The 20,985-nt window shown below is 49.3% G+C and overlaps 1 protein-coding gene and 1 long non-coding RNA gene across 3 annotated transcripts in view; one reads left to right on the top strand and one right to left on the bottom strand.

Annotated features, from left to right (window-relative positions):
• Window positions 1-20,985, top strand: part of LOC140403639 (paladin-like) — a 238,406-nt gene that overhangs the window by 8,923 nt on the left and 208,498 nt on the right. The window lies entirely within an intron of this gene.
• The window catches only part of LOC140403467 (uncharacterized), a 31,794-nt gene that overhangs the window by 6,096 nt on the left and 4,713 nt on the right, over window positions 1-20,985 (bottom strand). Inside the window, exon 2 of the long non-coding RNA XR_011938330.1 lies at window positions 20,401-20,543. This is a non-coding gene — a long non-coding RNA (uncharacterized lncRNA). The remainder of the gene's footprint in view (window positions 1-20,400; window positions 20,544-20,985) is intronic.

Here is a 20,985-nt window from a genome sequence, read left to right as displayed (position 1 = left end):
CCCACCTGTCTGGTGGCCGACTGCTTGCCGGATGAATGTGAACGAGGCCGGAGACTTAAAATAACGGGAAGGCCCCCTTCGCCGTTCGAATGTGTGGTCGAGAGGGCAAATGGATCCCATTTGGGTGCAGAGATAGGATGGAACAGTGTGCGCTGTTGGGTGACCCAGCTAATTTGGTAAATGCCCTTTTTAAATTGGACCAGGATATAGTGAGTCGTCCAAATTGAGTGGTGGGCCTTGAGAAGGTTGGAGGGTTGTCGAAATGAAATGAAATGAAAATCACTTATTGTCACAAGTCGGCTTCAAATGAAGTTACTGTGAAAAGCCCCTAGTCGCCACATTTCGGCGCCTGTTCGGGGAGGCTGTTACGGGTTATTTGTGTAGCTGTTAGTTTGTGACTTCACTGTGACATTTATGGCGGGGTTGTTAGGGATGTGGTTTGGGTGTGTGTGGGATGTGCTTGGGTCGCATGGCTTTCAGGAATGACAGCATTCCTGAATTCTCAGAATCTGAACTTCACCCTCTCGGTGGCTGGCATGTGTCCTCCAGATGTTCCAGCCGCATTCTTGCAGTGGGCGAGGTTGCCAACCACACCGCATTCGGATGCTGTGTCACCGTGCAGTCCACGATAAACCCTCCCCGGACGAGGCAGGGCAGAGGCTGCTTTGTGGCAGAACATTGGCCATTCTGTAAAATGTAGGACACTACTCGCACGGGACAGGCCTTCAGATCTGGGGGCTGTGCCCCATAATGCTTGAGGTTGCTAGCCCTCCCTATCTCTGTAACCCCATCCAGCCAAGCAACCCTCTGCCAACTCCACACTCCTCCAGTTCCAGCCTTCCGCTCACACCGCCGATTTGCATCATTCCAGCATTGGCATCCACGGCCTTAAGATGCCCAGGGCTCTGGAACTCCTTTGCCCCAAACTCTCTATCTCTCTGCTTCAAGGCGCTCCTTAATCTACAGCCGCAGAGGCCCACGAAGGAACCAGAAGCCACTGAAGACCCCGTCGACCTGAAGGACTGTAAAAGTCCGGCCTACATCTTTGACCAAGCCTGAGGTGACCTGTTGTCATATCTCATTAGGAATCACCGTCAAATTTTGTTTTCGGATGTTTTCTACGTTTAAAGAGCAACGTAACATTTGGTTCTGACTGTTGCCCGCCCATTATTCCATTGGTTATCTCGGCAGCCAATCCTGTGCTCGTCAGCAGACAGCACTGATTAGGAATCGCGACTCCTGGTTCATTTCTCCTCGGCTAATCTCAAAGATGGGCTCCTTTTTCATTTTGATCGATGGTTCACGAGTGGCGTGTTTACCACGTTATATAACATGTTCTGGCAGCGCTGTCGACTTCTCTTCCGTTCATTTCTCTCATTTATATATAAATTCGGTTAGCGATGATCAACGTTTTGTTAAAATGAAAGCTGCTCTTTCTCTTCAGGCCCATCACCTGACAGGAAGATTAGTCTAGCTGTGAGGGACGGGGGGTGAAGAGAAACAGGTTAGATTGTTTGATTGGGTAATTATTCAGAAAAAGGGACTGCAATTATCTATTTACATAGGTGGAAGTTGTGTCAGTGCACAGCATTTCCCCAAGTATCGCAGTCCCTTGTTTTCGCTTTCTATTTTTAAAACAATTCCATCCAAGGGGCAATTTAGTGTGGCCAATCCACCTAGCCTGCACATCTTTTTGGGTCATGGGGGTGAAACCCACGCAGAGACAGGGAGAGTGTGCAAACTCCACACGGACAGTGACTCGGGATCAAACCCAGGTTCTTGGTGCCGTGAGGCAGCAGTGCTAATCGCTGCACCACGTGCCGCCCTTTCGTTACCCATTTAGGATGTGTTCTAATTCTAGAATATTCTATAGTCAGGAACTCCCTGACTCTGGGCCCATGGTTATGGTTCTCGCAATTTATTTTGTATATGCAGGGTGCTTGCGACCGAGTCCATACTCGATGGAAGTCACTTTAACCTTTGGTGATTGAGGGCAGCACGGTGGCGCAGTGGTTAGCACTGCTGCCTCACGGCGCCGAGGTCCCGGGTTCGATCCCGGCTCTGGGTCACTGTCCGTGCGGAGTTTGCACATTCTCCCCGTGTTTGCGTGGGTTTCGCCCCCACATCCGAAAGATGTGCAGGCTAGGTGGATTGGCCACGCTAAAATCGTCCCTTAATTGGAAATAATGAATTGGGTACCATGACCTTTTCCATTGACCTCCAATGGGACTGAGTTGCACGCCCAGTAATTCACAATGTGGAAAGGTGGTTAGCACTGTTGCCTCACAGCGCCAGGGACCCGGGTTCGATTCCGGCTTTGGCTAGCAGTGAGGATTGTATTTTCAAGACCGTGTATTTATATGTATGTATTCTCAAGACCTTATATGTATATATAGGGGACGGAGTGGTGTAGTGATATTGTCACTGGGCTAGAAACCTGGGTAATGCTCTGGGTGACCCGGGTTCAAATCCCACCAAAATATAGGAATAGGATGGGAATAGAGGGATACTGACCCTGGAAGACCCATGGTCGGCACAGGCTTGGAGGGCTGAAGGGCCTGTTCCTGTGCTGTACCTTTCTTTGTTCTTTGTTCATTGCAGATGGTGAAATTTGAATTCAATTTTCAAAAAAGATCTGGAATTGGGAGTACCCAATCAATTTTTTCCAATTAAGGGGCAATTTAGCGTGGCCAATCCACCTCGGCCTACCCTGCACATCTTTGGGTTGTGGGAGTGAAACCCACACAAACACGGGGAGAATGTGCAAACTCCACACGGACAGTGACCCAGAGCCGGGATCGAACCTGGGAACTCGGCGCCGTGAGGCAACAGGGCTAACCCACTGCGCCACCGTGCTGCCCGGAATTGCAAGTCTAATGATGACAATTGTCGATTGTTGTAAAAACCCGTCTGTTTCACCACTGTTTTTTAGGGAAGGAAATCTGCCATCCTTACCCGGTCTGGCCTACATGTAACTTCAGACCCACAGCAATGTGGTTGGCTCTTAACTGCCACTCAGTTCAAGGGCAATTAAGGAAGGGGAACAGATGTTGGCTTTGCCAGCAATGTCCAGACCTCATGAAAGCATCAAAAATATATCATTTTTAGGGAGTCTTTGTACATTTGGATTCCAGTGCTGCCGGGATGGAGGACAGAGTCAGTTCTCTTTTGATGCAATTGGTCCCATTCTGATTTTGGACCACCTGCAGGAGTCACATGTACTGTGGATAAAGGGGAACCAGTGGTTGTACTGTACTTAGATTTCCAGAAGGTATTTGATAATCATAGAATTTACAGTACAGAAGGAGGCCATTTGGCCCATCGAGTCTGCACCGGCTCTTGGAAAGAGCACCCTACCCAAGGTCAACACCATCACCCTATCCCCATAACCCAGTAACCCCACCCAACACTAAGGGCAATTTTGGACACTAAAGGCAATTTCTCATGGCCAATCCACCTAACCTGCACATCTTTGGACTGTGGGAGGAAACCGGAGCACCCGGAGGAAACCCACGCAGACACGGGGAGGATGTGCAGACTCCGCACAGACAGTGACCCAAGCCGGAATCGAACCTGGGACCCTGGAACTGTGAAGCAATTGTGCTATCCATAATGCTACCGTGCTGCCCCGTAAAGGTGCCACATCGAAGGTTATTGCGTAAATTAAAAGCTCATGATGTAATGGGTAACATATTGACATGGATTGAAGATTGGCTGGCTAACAGGAAGAAGATTTGGCATAAATGGAAATTTTTCTAGTTGGTAAAATGTAACAAGTGGAGTGCCACAGGGATCCGTACTGGGGCCTCAACCTTTTACAATTTATATAAATGACTTGGATAAAGTTATGGTAGCTAAATTTGCTGACGACACAAAGATAGGTAGGAAAGTAAATTGTGAACAGGACGTAAGGAGGCTGCAAAGGGACACAGACAGGTTAAGTGAGTGGGCAATCTGGCAGATGGTGTATAATCTAGGAAGATGTGAAAGTGTCCATTAAAACATTTTTTTTTTAGAGTGTCCAATTTATTTTTTCCAATTAAGGGGCAATTTACCTTGGCCAATCCACCTACACTGCCCATCTTTTGGGTTGTGGGGGCGAAACCCACGCAAACACGGGGAGAATGTGCAAACTCCACACGGACAGTGACCCAGAGCCGGGATCGAACCTGGGACCTCGGCGCCGTGAGGCAACTGTGCTAACCACTTGCGCCACCGTGCTGCCCTGAAATTGTCCATTTTGGCAGGAAGAATAGAAATTAAACACATCTAAATGGTGAGAGATTGCAGGTACAGAGGGATCTGGGTGTCCGAGTGCATTAATCACAAAAAGTTGGTATGCAGGTACAGCAAGGAATTAGGAAAGCAAAAGAATGTTATTGTTTATTTTGAGGGGAATTAAATACAAAAGTAGGGAGGTTATGCTTCACTTGTACAGGGCACAAGTGAGACCACATCTGGAGTATTATGCACAGTATTGGTTTCCTTATTTAAGGAAAGGTGTAAATGTGTTGGAAGCAATTCAGAGAAGGTTTACCAGACTAATACCAGGAATGGTCTTATAAGGAATGGTTTATATCCACTGGAAAGAAGAGTAAGATACAACTTGAGTGAAACCTTTAAGATCCTGAGGGGGATCGACAGGGTTGATGTACAGAGGATATCTCCTCGTGTGGGATAATTTAGAACTCGGGGGTCACTGTTTAAAAATAAAGGGTCGCTCAGTTAAGGCGGAATTGAGGGGAATTTCTTTCTCTCAGAGGGTCGCGGTTCTCTGGGACTTGCTGGTTTAGCATAGTGGGCTAAACAGCTGGCTTGTAATGCAGAACAATGCGGGGCAGCACGGTAGCATAGCGGTTAGCGCAATTGCTTCACAGCTCCAGGGTCCCAGGTTCGATTCCCGGCTGGGTCACTGTCTGTGCGGAGTCTGCACATCCTCCCCGTGTGTGCGTGGGTTTCCTCCGGGTGCTCCGGTTTCCTCCCACAGTCCAAAGATGTGCAGGTTAGGTGGATTGGCCATGCTAAATTGCCCTTAGTGTCCAAAATTGCCCTTAGCGTTGGTTGAGTGGGGTTACTGGGTTATGGGGATAGGGTGGTGTGGGATTGGGTAGGGTGCTCTTTCCAAGAGCCGGTGCAGACTCGATGGGCCGAATGGCCTCCTTCTGCACTGTAAATTCTATGAAATCTATGAAATGCCAGCAGCGCGGGTTCAATTCCCGTACCAGCCTCCCCGAACAGGCTCCGGAATGTGGCGACTAGGGGCTTTTCACAATAACTTAATTGAAGCCTACTTGTGACAATAAATGATGATGATTATTATTATTAAAGCTCTTCCTCAAAAGGCAGTGGAGTAGAATCTTTGAATTTTCTGAGGCAGAGCTGGAGAGATTCTTGATCAACAAGGGGGTGAAAGGTCATCGGGGGTCGGCAGGAATGTGGCGTTGAGGTCAGAATCAGATCAGCCGCAATCGCATTGAATGGGGTAGCACGCTCGAGGGGCCGAGTGGCCTACTCCTGCTCCTAATTCAGACGTTCCGACGAATCCAGGAGGAATTCTGGTCACACAGAGGCTGGAGGGATGAGGAATGTACTACCACAGGAGAGGTTGCGGCAATTGGCAGAAAGGGAAGCTGGATAAATACACAAGGGAGAAAGGAATAGACGGATATGGTGATACGGTGGTGGGGAGGGGGCTCCTGTGACGCACAAACATGAAACATAGTTGGAAGAATGACACATTGCTGCAAATTCGATGTAAAGGGAGGTAGCAAGACATGAAGAATTCCCAGGCTGGTGTAGAGAAAAACAGTTGGTTGGGAGGGCTTGTGGACCGAACTTTCACCATTATCTCTAAAGTTCAACAAAGTAACGAACCAACCAGTGATCTCATGGTCCGAGACTATAATTGGGATGATATTGAGCTGGGATTGATATCACTGACTTGCTGACCTTGACGAGGGAGGACTGTAGTCCAGTGTTGCGAGGGCACGGACGGGGTCCAGAGGGTGCGGACGATTATCGTGTCCTGGCAGAATATGAGCTCCCCCTCTTGGGTCGGGCGATCGCCATTAACCTCGGCATAAAAGGTCACCCAGCAAGGCACCGACCATAACCGGAACCCGATCGTCATTTATCGGGCAGTGTAAATATCGGGTGTAAATAAAATGACCTCCCTTTATTTTTCTCGGTGTGGATTTCCCGTGTCGTTTTTAAAAGTGCCTGGCTGAATGTTCGTTCGTGGGGAGAGAAATACATTTTGCAATTGCCTTTACGAACTGTGATTCACCTTTGGCCTCCCGGTTCTTGGCATCTTCAGCTCTGAAAGGGCAGGTCACGACCTGCTGCGAGTGTCACTCTTGGCCCCTGAGGGATGCAGTTTACCCCTATCTCCACTCTTATTAAGACCATAAGACATAGGAGCAGAATTAGGCCATTCGGCCCATCGAGTCTGCTCCGCCATTCAATCATGGCTGATATGTTTCTCATCCCCATTCTCCTGCCTTCTCCCCATAACCCCTGACCCCCTTATTAATCAAGAATCTATCTATCTCTGTCTTAAAGACACTCAGTGATTTGGCCTCCCCAGCCTTCTGCGGCAAAGAGTTCCACAGATTCACCACCCTCTGGCTGAAGAAATTCCTCCTCATCTCAGTTTTAAAGGATCGTCCCTTCAGTCTGAGGCTGTGCCCTCTGGTTCTAGTTTTTCCTACCAGTGGAAACGTCTTTTCCACATCCACTCTATCCAGGCCTCTCAGTATTCTATAAGTTTCAATAAGATCCCCCTCATCCTTCTAAATTCCATCGAGTACAGACCCAGAGTCCTCAACCACACCTCATAAGACAAGCTGTTCATTCCAGAGATCATTCTTGTGAACCTCCTCTGGACCCTTTCCAAGGCCAGCACATCCTTCCTTAGATACGGGGCCCAAAACTGCTCACAATATTCCAAATGGGAATATTATTTTCCTCCCCTCACTCTCAGTTTGTCTTCTGTCCATTTCCCGAGGGGAGTTCGGATCTGTAGATAGAGGGGGATTGCGTTTTTGTGTCTTGCCCCAAGTCTGTACGTCCGAGAGTCGGCCATGCAGCACCCGACAGCACGAAGTGATCCTTTAATCATTGCATTTGGAGGTGATCTATCAAAAGGGACAAAGAAAAACCTTGGTCGGGATTCTCCGCTGTCGGGATTCTCCGTTGCGCCAGCAGCCCGGGATTTCCTGGCGGCGTGGCGCTGCCCACAAGGGGAACCCACATTGGCCGGCTGGCGAGACGGAGAATCCCAGGGGCGCAGCGTGCCAGGAATCTGGTACGGCGGGACGGAGAATCCCGCTCCATGTCTTTCTGAATAGAGAGGCCTTTCCAATTGTAGAAATTACTCATGGACAGACACCAAGCTTCTCACCTTCCGATTCTTCAAGCACCATTGACGCACACATGGCAGAGTCAGCAAATTGCACACTGGGCTGATTAGCCGTCTCTGAACCCATGGAACCAGAATGAAGCAAAATGATCTTCGATCCTGAGGGACTGACTGAGGTGAAGAAATGAAACCTACAAGATTTATCTTATGAGGAGAGGTTGAGTAGGTCGGTCCTGTGCTCATTGGAGTTTAGAAGAATGAGAGGTGACCTTATGGTGAAAGGAAGGATTCTCAGAGGCCTTTACAGGGTCGATGCTGAGAGGTTGTTTCCCCTTGTGGGAGAGTCTAGGACCAGAGGGCAGCGTCTCAGAGTGAGGGGGTCGCCCATTTAAGACAGAGATGAGGAGGAATTTCTTCTCTCAGAGGGGAGTGAATCTGTGGAATTCTTTACCACAGAGAGCTGTAGAGGCTGGGCCGTTAAGTATGTTCAAGGCTGAGAGAGACAGTTTTAATCAGTGAGGGAATCGAGGGTTATGGGGATGAGATGGGAAAGTGGAGTTGAGGATTATCACACCAGGTTAGTCAGGATCTCATTGAATGGCGGAGCAGACTCGATGGGCCGAATGGCCTACTTCTGCTCCTACGCCCTCTGGTCTTCAGCAGCTGAGTGATCAGTGGAGTGATACCAACTCCTGGGCACTGGACTCTCAGCTTGAAGATGCCGGGTGGATCTGCAGACTGGGGGCTCGCCAGCCAGCCCCAGATTTGCGTGGGGCCCATTTTAACAATCGGGCGAGAGGAAGCCGCCACCTGGCAGAACGGGGCCCAGCTCAAGGGAAGGGGAAGGGGAACGACGGAGCGGACCCAAAGGGCTGAGTGGCCCGAAGAGCAGAAACAGGCCATTTGGCCCAACTGCGCCACACTCCGCACAAATCTGTCTTACCCCTCTTCATTTAACTCTGTCGAACATGCTTCCATTCCTATCTTGCTCATTTGCTTATTTACCTCCCATCTGTGTTATTCATTTCAACTAATCCCTCAGGTAGTGAGTTCCACTGCCTTGGTAAAGGATGTTCTCCTGAAGTCCCCATGGGATTTATTGGTGACTGTCTTCTATTTATCCAAATACTGGATCCCTTATCCAACTTGCCGGAATTCGGTAGGACCTGAAACCATGGTCCTGCCCTGCAACCTATAATTCCTATCGGACGCTGCTGTCCAGCAACTCCGGGCAGCGGCATGCTGATTTCCTGTACCGGGATTAACGGCAGAAGCCAGCCTGGTCTGCCCTTCATCCCTCCCTTTCCCTGTCCCGGTTGGATCCAACTCAATGGAGAAATCAGCCTAGTTTCAAATTATTCTATTCCCTCCCCACTTCCGTGACCCAAAATCCACAAAAGTCCCAGTATCCGAGAGTGCACCTCTGATCCTGAGCATCCCGAATATGCGATCCTGTGCCCATACTTTCAGCCCTGATCTCCTCCACAACATTTTCTCAACGTTTATCCCATCAAGATCTGTCCTGGGTCACCCCCCCATCAAAAGCCTTTTCCTTCCTGGAGAAATATCCCCCGAAGCGCGGTGGGTGACATGCCTCCATAATTGGAGTGGGGTCCATGCAGGACCCAGGGAGGGGGCAGCAACTCTGTGCCTGAAATGGAGGGCAGGCGACAGATGTCTGACTGTCATACTCGCGCTGAAAAACTGAAACTTATCCTGAGCGCTAAAGATATTTCTTCTTGGGATTGACTGCAATGAGAATTGTTTTTTAAATTTGTTCTTGGGGTCTGGGCGTCGCTGGCTGGGGCAGCATTTGTTCCCCATCTCTAATTGCCCTTGAACTGAGTGGCTTGCTAGAGGGAGGGGTAGTTAAGAGTCAACCGCATCGCTGGGTGGGTCTGGAGTCACATGTAGGCCAGACCGGGTAAGGACGGCAGATTTCCTTGCCTGAAAGACATTAGTGAACCAGATGGGTTTTAACGACAATCGGCAATGGTTATCGTTAGACTTTTAATTCCAGATTCTTATTAAAATCAAACTTAATCAACATATTGCTGACCCTCCCCCTCGAGGTAAAGTTTCACAGTCTTTATTGGAAGCAATTTCTCTCCTGAGGGGAATTTTCCGATTCCCTGCAACGAGGAAAATAATGCGGAAATCTGAAATTAAAAAAAGGATCTTCCAGACCCGCTGACGTTAAATCCCGCCCCCGCCACGGGCGAATGGCAGGCTGCCCCGGCCGGCCCAAGTCATGCCGCGGGGGAGGGGGGGGGGGCGGAATATCCCACAGCGAGTTAACACATCAGGTTTAAGACCCAACGTCAGACCCAGAAGGGGTTGGAGTTTTTTAATATTTAGTTATTTATTCTTTCTGCCTCTCCAAAGTCTCCCCTTTCTCGAATTCTCCTTCAAACTCGACGTTTTGATCGGTCTTCACTTCAGCCGGCCTCTCTGTTGCTCCACGTCCATTTTTGTTTGATACGTGAAGCACTTTGGGAGGTTTTATTATGTTGAAGTCGCAAGATTGATTCAAGCTGGTTATGTAAGTTGTACGCAAAACCACCTGCTTCCTTTTATGACTCACGGGGTGTTCTTTAGGCTGGAAATAGACTGGCAGTGAGAGAGTCGGAGGCTGCATGGCCTTTCAGTGATTGTGACTGAACTCCTCTTTTATCAGTAGACGAGTGCAAAGCCTCCTGTGTTCCCGGGGGGAAAGAGATACTCACAATGCAAGACCATCGCTCACAGTGTCAACCTTTCAGTCAACCCGCTCTTGCCACCCCTCCCCCACGGCGGGACACGATTCCAGGAGCTCGCACCATCTACCCTTCGTGTGCACCATCCGGCAGTAGGTGCGACAGGCTGTTCCGCATGGGGGCTTTGTGCCACCTTCTCGTATGTGCGCGCATTCCAGCCAGAGTTTCTTCTGTGAAGCAGTCAAGAGTGGCAGCCGGAGTCGATTATCTCCGCCTCTCCATGGCTCTGTAGCTATCCTAGGGGTAGTCGTGGGTGGGGATGGGGTGGGGGTCTTATTCCTGATTGTTACAGAGTGAGGGCTTATCTGCGATGATCTCCAAGGTTGAATAGCTTGCCCATACTCTGGGTGCTAGTATGGCAAGGGGGTGGGCACGGGAGCAATAGGTCAGAAGGTGAGAGCATTGAGGGAGAACTAGGGAATAGGGACAGTGGGGCTCTGAGGCAGAGCAGACAGGGAGAAGTTGCTGAACACAGCGGGTCTGGTGGCCTGAAGTGCATATGTTTTAATGCAAGAAGTATTACGGGTAAGGCAGATGAACTTAGAACTTGGATTAGTACTTGGAACTATGATGTTGTTGCCATTACAGAGACCTGGTTGAGGGAAGGGCAGGATTGGCAGCTGAACGTTCCAGGATTTAGATGTTTCAGGCGGGATAGAGGGGGATGTAAAAGGGGTGGCGGAGTTGCGCTACTGGTTAGGGAGGATATCACAGCTGTACTGCGGGAGGACACCTCAGAGGGCAGTGAGGCTATATGGGTAGAGATCAGGAATAAGAAGGGTGCAGTCACAATATTGGGGGTTTACTACAGGCCTCCCAACAGCCAGCAGGAGATAGAGGAGCAGATAGGTAGACAGATTTTGGAAAAGAGTAAAAACAACAGGGTTGTGGTGATGGGAGACTTCAACTTCCCCAATATTGACTGGGACTCACTTAGTGCCAGGGGCTTAGACGGGGCGGAGTTTGTAAGGAGCATCCAGGAGGGATTCTTAAAACAATATGTGGACAGTCCAACTAGGGAAGGGGCGGTACTGGACCTGGTATTGGGGAATGAGCCCGGCCAGGTGGTAGATGTTTCAGTAGGGGAGCATTTCGGGAACAGTGACCACAATTCAGTAAGTTTTAAAGTGCTGGTGGACAAGGATAAGAGTGGTCCTAGGATGAATGTGCTAAATTGGGGGAAGGCTAATTATAACAATATTAGGCGGGAACTGAAGAACATAGATAGGGGGCGGATGTTTGAGGGCAAATCAACATCTGACATGTGGGAGGCTTTCAAGTGTCAGTTGAAAGGAATTCAGGACCGGCATGTTCCTGTGAGGAAGAAGGATAAATACGGCAATTTTCGGGAACCTTGGATAACAAGAGATATTGTAGGCCTCGTCAAAAAGAAAAAGGAGGCATTTGTCAGTGCTAAAAGGCTGGGAACAGACGAAGCCTGTGTGGAATATAAGGAAAGTAGGAAGGAACTTAAGCAAGGAGTCAGGAGGGCTAGAAGGGGTCACGAAAAGTCATTGGCAAATAGGGTTAAGGAAAATCCCAAGGCTTTTTACACGTACATAAAAAGCAAGAGGGTAGCCAGGGAAAGGGTTGGCCCACTGAAGGATAGGCAAGGGAATCTATGTGTGGAGCCAGAGGAAATGGGCGAGGTACTAAATGAATACTTTGCATCAGTATTCACCAAAGAGAAGGAATTGGTAGACGTTGAGTCTGGAGAAGGGTGTGTAGATAGCCTGGGTCACATTGAGATCCAAAAAGACGAGGTGTTGCGTGTCTTAAAAAATATTAAGGTAGATAAGTCCCCAGGGCCTGATGGGATCTACCCCAGAATACTGAAGGAGGCTGGAGAGGAAATTGCTGAGGCCTTGACAGAAATCTTTGGATCCTCACTGTCTTCAGGTGATGTCCCGGAGGACTGGAGAATAGTCAATGTTGTTCCTCTGTTTAAGAAGGGTAGCAAGGATAATCCAGGGAACTACAGGCCGGTGAGCCTTACTTCAGTGGTAGGGAAATTACTGGAGAGAATTCTTCGAGACAGGATCTACTCCCATTTGGAAGCAAATGGACGTATTAGTGAGAGGCAGCATGGTTTTGTGAAGGGGAGGTCGTGTCTCACTAACTTGATAGAGTTTTTCGAGGAGCTCACTAAGATGATTGATGCAGGTAGGGCAGTGGATGTTGTCTATATGGACTTCAGTAAGGCCTTTGACAAGGTCCCTCATGGTAGACTAGTACAAAAGGTGAAGTCACACGGGATCAGGGGTGAGCTGGCAAGGTGGATACAGAACTGGCTAGGTCATAGAAGGCAGAGAGTAGCAATGGAAGGATGCTTTTCTAATTGGAGGGCTGTGACCAGTGGTGTTCCACAGGGATCAGTGCTGGGACCGTTGCTGTTTGTAGTATATATAAATGATTTGGAGGAAAATGTAACTGGTCTGATTAGTAAGTTTGCAGACGACACAAAGGTTGGTGGAATTGCGGATAGCGATGAGGACTGTTAGAGGATACAGCAGGATTTAGATTGTTTGGAGACTTGGGCGGAGAGATGGCAGATGGAGTTTAATCCGGACAAATGTGAGGTAATGCATTTTGGAAGGTCTAATGCAGGTAGGGAATATACAGTGAATGGTAGAACCCTCAAGAGTATTGAAAGTCAGAGAGATCTAGGAGTACAGGTCCACAGGTCACTGAAAGGGGCAACACAGGTGGAGAAGGTAGTCAAGAAAGCATACGGCATGCTTGCCTTCATTGGCCGGGGCATTGAGTATAAGAATTGGCAAGTCATGTTGCAGCTGTATAGAACCTTAGTTAGGCCACACTTGGAGTATAGTGTTCAATTCTGGTCGCCACACTACCAGAAGGATGTGGAGGCTTTAGAGAGGGTGCAGAAGAGATTTACCAGAATGTTGCCTGGCATGGAGGGCATTAGCTATGAAGAGCGGTTGAATAAACTCGGTTTGTTCTCACTGGAACGAAGGAGGTTGAGGGGTGACCTGATAGAGGTCTACAAAATTATGAGGGGCATAGACAGAGGTTTAAGGTGCGAGGGTCAAGGTTTAGAGTAGATGTACGAGGCAAGTTTTTTACGCAGAGGGTAGTGGGTGCCTGGAACTCGCTACCGGAGGAGGTGGTGGAAGCAGGGACGATCGTGACATTTAAGGGGCATCTTGACAAATACATGAATAGGATGGGAATAGAGGGATACTGACCCAGGAAGTGTAGAAGATTGTAGTTTAGTCGGCAGCATGGTCGGCACGGGCTTGGAGGGCCGAAGGGCCTGTTCCTGTGCTGTACATTTCTTTGTTCTTTGTGTTTTTTGTACTGGAGGCTTCCCAGTGCCGACAGCAAATGCCCAAGAAGTAAACTGTTAACGAAGAGGCCAAGGTGTCATTTATCCTAATGAAGCAAACTTGTTCTGATAATTGCACTGTGTACTGCTTTCCTTAGTGGGCAGCACGGTAGCACAAGTGGATAGCATTGTTGCTTTACAGTGCCAGGGTCCCAGGTTCAATTCCCCGCTGGGTTACTGTTTGTGTGGAGTCTGCACGTTCTCCCCGTGTGTGCGTGGGTTTCCTCCGGGTGCTCCGGTTTCCTCCCACAGTCCAAAAGATGTGCAGGTTAGGTGGATTGGCCGTGCTAAATTGCCCCTTGGGGTGGCGTTGCAGGAATAGGGATTGGGCCTAGGTAGGGTGCTCTTTCGAAGGGTTGGTGCTGACTCGATGGGCTGAATGGCCTCCTTCTGCACTGTAGGGAATCTATGATTCGATGTTCTTTGGGAAATTAGTTCTTCAGAGGTATTGAACCAATTAAATAGTGCCTGCCTCCCCAGACTCTTTGAGTTGAAAGGTCATAAGGCTTCAGCCGAGGAGCCTCTTCCGAATCCCGGAGACAAAAAGATTGGCTGCCAGAGGTGACTGACTGGTGGACACAGGTGGACAAAACTTCCTAACCAGCCACACAGGGCTGCGTAAGATGTGAGCTATGGCTGAGTGGGCAGCATGCTCTCGCTTCCGAGGCCCAAGTTTGCAGGCTCGATCCCACTCCGGGCTGGCACTCCAGCCCAGAACAGTACTGAGGGTGTGCTGCACTTGTTGGGGAGGTGCTGTCTTTCGGAAGAGATGTTAAACTGAGGCCTTGTCTGCCCTCTCGGGTGGATGTAAACAATCCTGTGCCGTGACTCAAGGAAGAGTCATTGAGATGGGTTTTGTGCAGTAAACTGCGAGAACGGATCATTTTGTTATAGGGGCATCTCTGCTGCCCCCTCTGTTTGGGAGGTGCAAATAAAATGTGTTTGATAAAGGTAGCCTGTAGCTGAGCTTGTGTTTGGTGGCACATTTTATTCTAACTGGACCAATTTCAATGATTTTTAAAAAATTTAGAGTACCCAATTATTTTTTTCGTGGCCAATCCACCTACCCTGTACATCTTTGGGTTGTGGGGGGTGAAACCCACGCAGACATGGGGAGAATGTTCAAACCCCACACGGACAGTGACCCAGGGCCGGGATTCGAACCCGGGTCCTCGCGCTGTGAGGCAACAGTGCTAACCACCCTGCCGCCCTTAAAATGGACCAATTAATCGAATATGAGTTCCCTCAGATCCGACGGAGCGTTAACCTGGGTCTCCGGATTTACTAATCCGGTAATCATTGAGTGGGATTTTCTGGTTGCACGAGCGGGAGGCATCGTCACGGGCGGGATGGGAAAGTTTGCCCGTGTGTGGAGCGCAACTGAAAACGACGTCTCTTTATTTTGCACCATTTAAACCCAATGGAAAATGCCGAGGTGCTTCAGAGTAGCATTAGAAAACACGACATCACACTGAACCACGCACGGAGGTGTCAGGTCACCTGGCCAGAAACCTGGTTGAAGATCCGAGGCCTGAGGGGGAGGAGCGATAATGGCCGCCCCACTAGGCTAAATTAGCTGGCTTCAGCTAGCAGGTCCAGCAGGGTGCCCTGTGGGCCAGGAGGAGCGCGACAGTCCCAGGCCCCAAGGTGGTAACTTAGCTGAGGCCTCTCCTTACACTTGTCCTCCCACCCCCTCCTCAGCAGATTGGGGCTTCCCCTTCCCCTTTCCTTGAGCTGGGCCCCGTTCTGCCAGATGGTGGCTTCCTCTCACCCGATTGTTAAAATGGGCCCCAGGCCAGACTGGGGCTGGCTGGCCAGCCACCGTTCTGCAGATCCATTTGGGCTGTTCAATCGGAATGGCCAGTTCCCGGGAATTGGTACAACTCCACTGATCAATCGGCTGCTGAAGACCATAAGATATAGGAACAGAAGTAGGCCATTCGGCCCATCGACTCTGCTCCGCCATTCAATGATGATGCCCTCTGGTCCTAGACTCGCCCACAAGGGGAAACAACCTCTCAGCATCTAAGCTGTCAAACCCCCTGAGAATCCGCTATGTCTCAATGAGGTCGCCGCTCATTCTTCTAAACTCCAGTGAGCACAGGCCCGACCTACTCAACCTCTCCTCATAAGAAAATCCCTCCATACCTGGGATCAGCCTAGTGAACCTTATCTGGACTGCCTCCAATGCCAGTATATATTTCCTTAGATGAGGGGACCAAACCGTTCACCGTATTCCAGTTGGGCTATTTAGCACAGGGCTAAATCGCTGGCTTTGAAAGCAGACCAAGGCAGGCCAGCAGCATGGTTCAATTCCCGTACCAGCCTCCCCGAACAGGTGCCGGAATGTGGCGACTAGGGGCTTTTCACAGTAACTTAATTGAAGCCTACTTGTGACAATAAGCGATTTTCATTTCCTGAGTACCTTGTAAACATGAACAGGGGGCTATGAGGGGAAAATGTCAGGACATCACCTCATTGGTCAATGGGAGGAGGTGGTGGTGTAGGTCTAATGTCGCGGGCCCAGGTGAATGTTCTGGGTACAGGGGTTGCAATCCCAGTGTGGCAGTAATTCCGATTCAATTAATAAATCTGCAATATGAAGTATTAGTGACTGAGAAACTATCGTCGATTGTTGTCGAAAACCCATCTGGTACACTAAAGGAGATCTGCCATCATTATCTGGTCTGGCCTACATGTGACTCCAGACCCCATAGCAATGTGGTTGACTCTTAAATGCCTCCTGAAATGGCCGAGCGAGGCACTTAGTTAGGGATGGGCAAAAAATGCTGCCCCCCCCCCCCCCCCTTGGAACATCTATTGTTTGACCCCCACATCCCATGAAAGATTTGAAAAAAGCTGTCAGATATGGTTCAGTTTTAGTGCCTGTTAAGCATTCTGGGATGCCGTGTGATTATCGAAGGCACTATATAAATGTACGCCCTTTCTCTCTGCTCCTTTTCATTACCTCAGTTCCCCTTTGCTCCCCCCCCCCCATCCTGCCCTTTCTCTCTCTCTAAAGTCTTACGTTATTGGTCTGCGAGGTGAATGTGAAAATCCAGGCAGTTTGAAACTGAGCTTTGCAGCCTGTGAGATCCTGAGGACAGTCTGTGTGGGGTTAACTGAGCTTACCCGTGTAGGCACAGCATGGGTTAATGCAATTGGTATCATCAGCCCAGAGTTAGAAGGCAGGGTTGGGGACATTCGACCAGGGTGGCCAGACGCAATAATAATCTTTTATTGTCACAAGTATGAAGTTACTGTGAAAAGCCCCTAGTCCGGCGCCTGTTCGGGGAGGCTGGTACGGGAATTGAACCCGCGCTGCTGGCCTTGTTCTGCGTCACAAACCAGCTGTCTAGCCCACTGAGCTAAACTGATGTTGAAAGGGGGCTGGGGGAAGGACAGGATCAGGTGGAACGGCGATGCCTTTCATGGAAGAGCAGCTGGCTCACACCTAAGTGCCAAAGCTGACCCACGGCTGGTCGAGCCAGGTGGATAAGGCCGCTGCGTCCTGTGGAACTATAGTCAGTGACAATACTGTGTGGGTTGGGTTGGGGTGTGGGGGGTGTAGCGGACTTGGGTTACCAGATGGATTAAAGGGATACACTTGGGCACAGAAAATCGCACAGTTATCAGGAATGCCCTCCTGTTGCAGCAGCCTCTGTACAGTACACCTCATTCTTTAAAGTGCTCCTGCGGTGTCCTGTGACTAAAGGGCGCTTGTGTTTTATTTTTTTCACCACAGTAAGTGGAAGTCCTGTCGCTGCCTCTTCCTATTGTGGGGCACTGACTGTGCTGATAAGCGGCCAGCGTGCGTCCAGAGCATCTGGAGAACAAAGGCATCACATACAGCCAGTGTCCGATGGAAGGAAGTGAGTGTGCAGCTGCAGGATACATCTGGCCAGCAGTCCCCACAGTTAGAGGAAGGACGGGCCTTGCGCTCGCTCGCCCTGACTTTCCTATTTAAAGGTCGGAAGCGAGCAGGAACGTGGGGCCAACGCCGAGAGCTCGACCCTGGCGATGTCATCCAGAGAAGCGCGAGCCTGATGAGAGCCTCCACATGGGACACTGGCTGAAAAAAAATGTGGCCTTCAAACAAACACTTCCTCCTTTTAAGAAAAAAACACTGATTAAAAAAAAAAAAATCAGCTAAAAATATTGTAATGACTAGGATCATAGAATCCCTACAGTGCAGAAGGAGGCCATTCGGCCCATAGACCTGACTGCTATGACACTTCAAGCGCTCATCCACGTATGTATTAAAGGTTGTGAGGTTTCCTACCTCTTCTATCAGTGCATTCCAGGCGCTCACCACTCTCTGGCTGAAAAACCTCAAATCCCCTCCAAACCTCCTGCCCCTCATCTTAAAAGTATGCCCCCACAAAGAACAAAGAAAAGTACAGCACAGGAACAGGCCCTTTGGCCCTCCAAGCCTGCGTCGACCATGCTGCCCGTCTAAACTAAAATCTTCTACACTTCCTGGGTCCGTATCCCTCTATTCCCATCCTATTCATGTATTTGTCAAGATGCCCCTTAAATGTCACTATCGTCCCTGCTTCCACCACCTCCTCCGGCAGCGAATTCCAGGCACCCACTACCCTCTGTAAAAAACTTGCCTCGTACATCTCCTCTAAACCTTGCCCCTCGCGCCTTAAACCTGTGCCCCCTAGTAATTGACCCCATTGCCCTGGGGAAAAGTCTCTGACTATCACTATGCCCCTCATAATTTTTGTAGACCTCTATCAGGTCGCCCCTCAACCTCCTTCGTTCTAGCGAGAACAAACCGTGTTTATTCAACCTCTCCTCATAGCTTATTGACCCGTCAGCTAACGGGAACAACTGCTCCCTATCCACCCTGTCCGTACCCCTCATAATCTTGTGAACCTCAATCGGGTCTTCCCTCAGACTTCTCTGCTCTAAAGAAAATAACCCCAGCCTATCCATCCTCTCTTCATAGCTCAAATGCCCCACCCCAGGCAACATCCTGGTGAATCTCCTCTGCACCCCCTCCAGTGCAATCATATCCTTCCTATGGTGAGGCGACCAGCACTGCACACAGTACTCCAGCTGTGGTCTCACCAAAGTTTTGTACAGCTCCAACATGACCTCCCGGCTCTTATAATCTATGCCACAACTGAAGAAAGTGCTGCCCAAAGAGCTAGGGTTGACATCAATAAACGAACGGCATTATAAAATAAGAACAAAATGATGCGCAAACATGCACATTCCAAACAGGTAAACATTGGTCATTGTGGCTTACACCGTAAACATGCTTGCAAAGATGTCTCAGATTTGTCGACATTTCAAAAAATATATTTAAATAGCCATCCATGTTAGAAAATGTAAATTCTTTCTTTAGAAAACACTGAATTGCTGATGTTGAACCGCCTTAGCTCATGGGACTGGGTCATTATACCACAATCCATAATAGGAACTCCAGTTACAATCTCAGTAGGAAAGACCATTTGCTTCGAAGGCATTCTTAATACATCCTCATTCACATCCCACTGCATCTTCAATATAGCATTGCTGTATTCCCCATTCATCCCTCAGTGCCACCTTGTGACAAACCGGACAACCACCCCCACTATGTAATAAAAATCTTTTTTATGAAAATCGCTTATTGTCACAAGTAGGCTTCAATGAAGTTACTGTGAAAAGCCCCTAGTCGCCACATTCCGGCGTCTGTTCGGGGACGCTGGTACAGGAATTGAACCGTGCTGCTGGCCTGCCTTGGTCTGCTTTAAAAGCCAGCGATTTAGCCCAGTGTGCTAAACCAGTCCCAGTGCTAAACCAGCCCCACTATTAGTGTCACAAGTAGGCTTACATTAACACTGCAATGAAGTTACTGTGAAAAGCCCCTAGTCGCCACACTCCAGCGCCTGTTCGGGTACACTGAGAGAGAATTCAGAATGTCCAATTCACCTAACAAGCACGTCTTTCGGGACTTGTGGGAGGAAACGGGAGCACCCGGAGGAAACCCACGGCGACACAGGGAGAACGTGCAGACTCCGCTGGAGATAGGCTCCAGCGCGTAGTCCTGGACCGTGGAATGTGCCAGTCTGCAACACTCGGTCGAGGGCAGCTCTTTGCACTGGAAGATCAGCAAGTTTCGGGCAGACCAAAGAGCGTCTTTCACCGAGTTGATGACCTTCCAGCAGCAGTTGATGTTTGTCTCGGTGTGTGTCCCTGGAAACAGTCCGTAGAGCAAAAGATGTGCCTAGGGGACATGTCTTGCTCGGCCATTTGAGAATGCAGCTAAGAATCAACCAGATTGCTGTGGGTCTGGAGTCACTGGGTAAGGACGGCAGATTTCCTTCTGTGGAGAGAGAACGGAGCTAACGTTTCGAGTCTGGATGACCATTTGTCCAAGCTTCGACAAAGCTTGACATGTCGAGGTACCCATTGCATCGGGGGAGCGGTGTGGAGCAGAGCTGGAAGTTCCACTCATATTCTATGAACATACATCCGAACTTGTGAATTAGGAGCAGGAGCGGGCCACTCGGCCCCTCGAGCCTGCTCCACCAGTCAATAAGATGGTGGCCGATCTGATAATAACTTGAACTTCCCATTTCTGCCCACCCCCGATGATCTTTACTCCCTTGCTTATCAAGAATTTATCTACTTTGGCCGTAAAGATATTCAAAGATCTGCTTTTGGAGAAAGGAGTTCCAAAGTCTCCCAGGCCTCAGAGGGAGTTTTGTCCCCCTCCTCTCCGTCTTAAATGGACGGCACCTTATTTATAAACCGTGACCGCCCAAGTTCTAGATTCTCCCACAAGAGGAAACATCTTCTCCACATCCACCCTGTCAATACCCCTCAGGGTCTTACATGTTTCAATCAAGCCGCTTCTTACTCTTCTAAACCCCAGCAGATCCAAGCCACGCCTGTCCAACCTTTCCCCATAAGACAACCTGTAAATTAGTCGTGCAAACCTTCTCTGAACTGCTTCCAATGCGTTTACACCTGGTGGCCAGGGGTTGGGCTGTGGGTCGTGTTTGGTGGGTTTGGGGTTCGCGCACAGCCGGTGCAATTCGGTGCAGGTCGTCAATCCTGTAGCTATCTGTTATTTAGGTATCTGAATGAGAAAGAAGGAGACTGATTGTAAATTGCACAGGAGACCATTTTAACTACACCGGGCCTAACTGTCAGGAGGGGCTACCTTGGCCATTTTTAACTGTGGGACTTTGTCTGGCTTTACATAATAAAAGATTCTTCGGTCTTTATTGAAAAGCCCACCACCCCTCATGTCCTCCCACCCGCCAACATCATTTTGTTTATTTTTCTATGATAGCTCCCCCTTCTGGGTTCTCCCTTCATTACACCCTTCCCAATGATCAACTTGCAATGTGCTCCTTTCACAACTTTTAAGTACATTAGAGTTTTACAGCACTAAAAGAGGCCCTCTGCCCATGAATGAAATTAAAATCGCTTATTGTCACAAGTAGGCTTCAAATGAAGTTACTGTGAAAAGCCCCTAGTCGCCACATTCCGGCGCCTGTTCGGGGAGGCTGGGACGG

The sequence above is a fragment of the Scyliorhinus torazame genome, chromosome 28 (genome assembly GCF_047496885.1).
Source record: "Scyliorhinus torazame isolate Kashiwa2021f chromosome 28, sScyTor2.1, whole genome shotgun sequence".
Taxonomy (NCBI): domain Eukaryota; kingdom Metazoa; phylum Chordata; class Chondrichthyes; order Carcharhiniformes; family Scyliorhinidae; genus Scyliorhinus; species Scyliorhinus torazame.
Note: the sequence above shows the minus strand (reverse complement) of the source record. Positions and strands in the feature narration are given on the sequence as shown.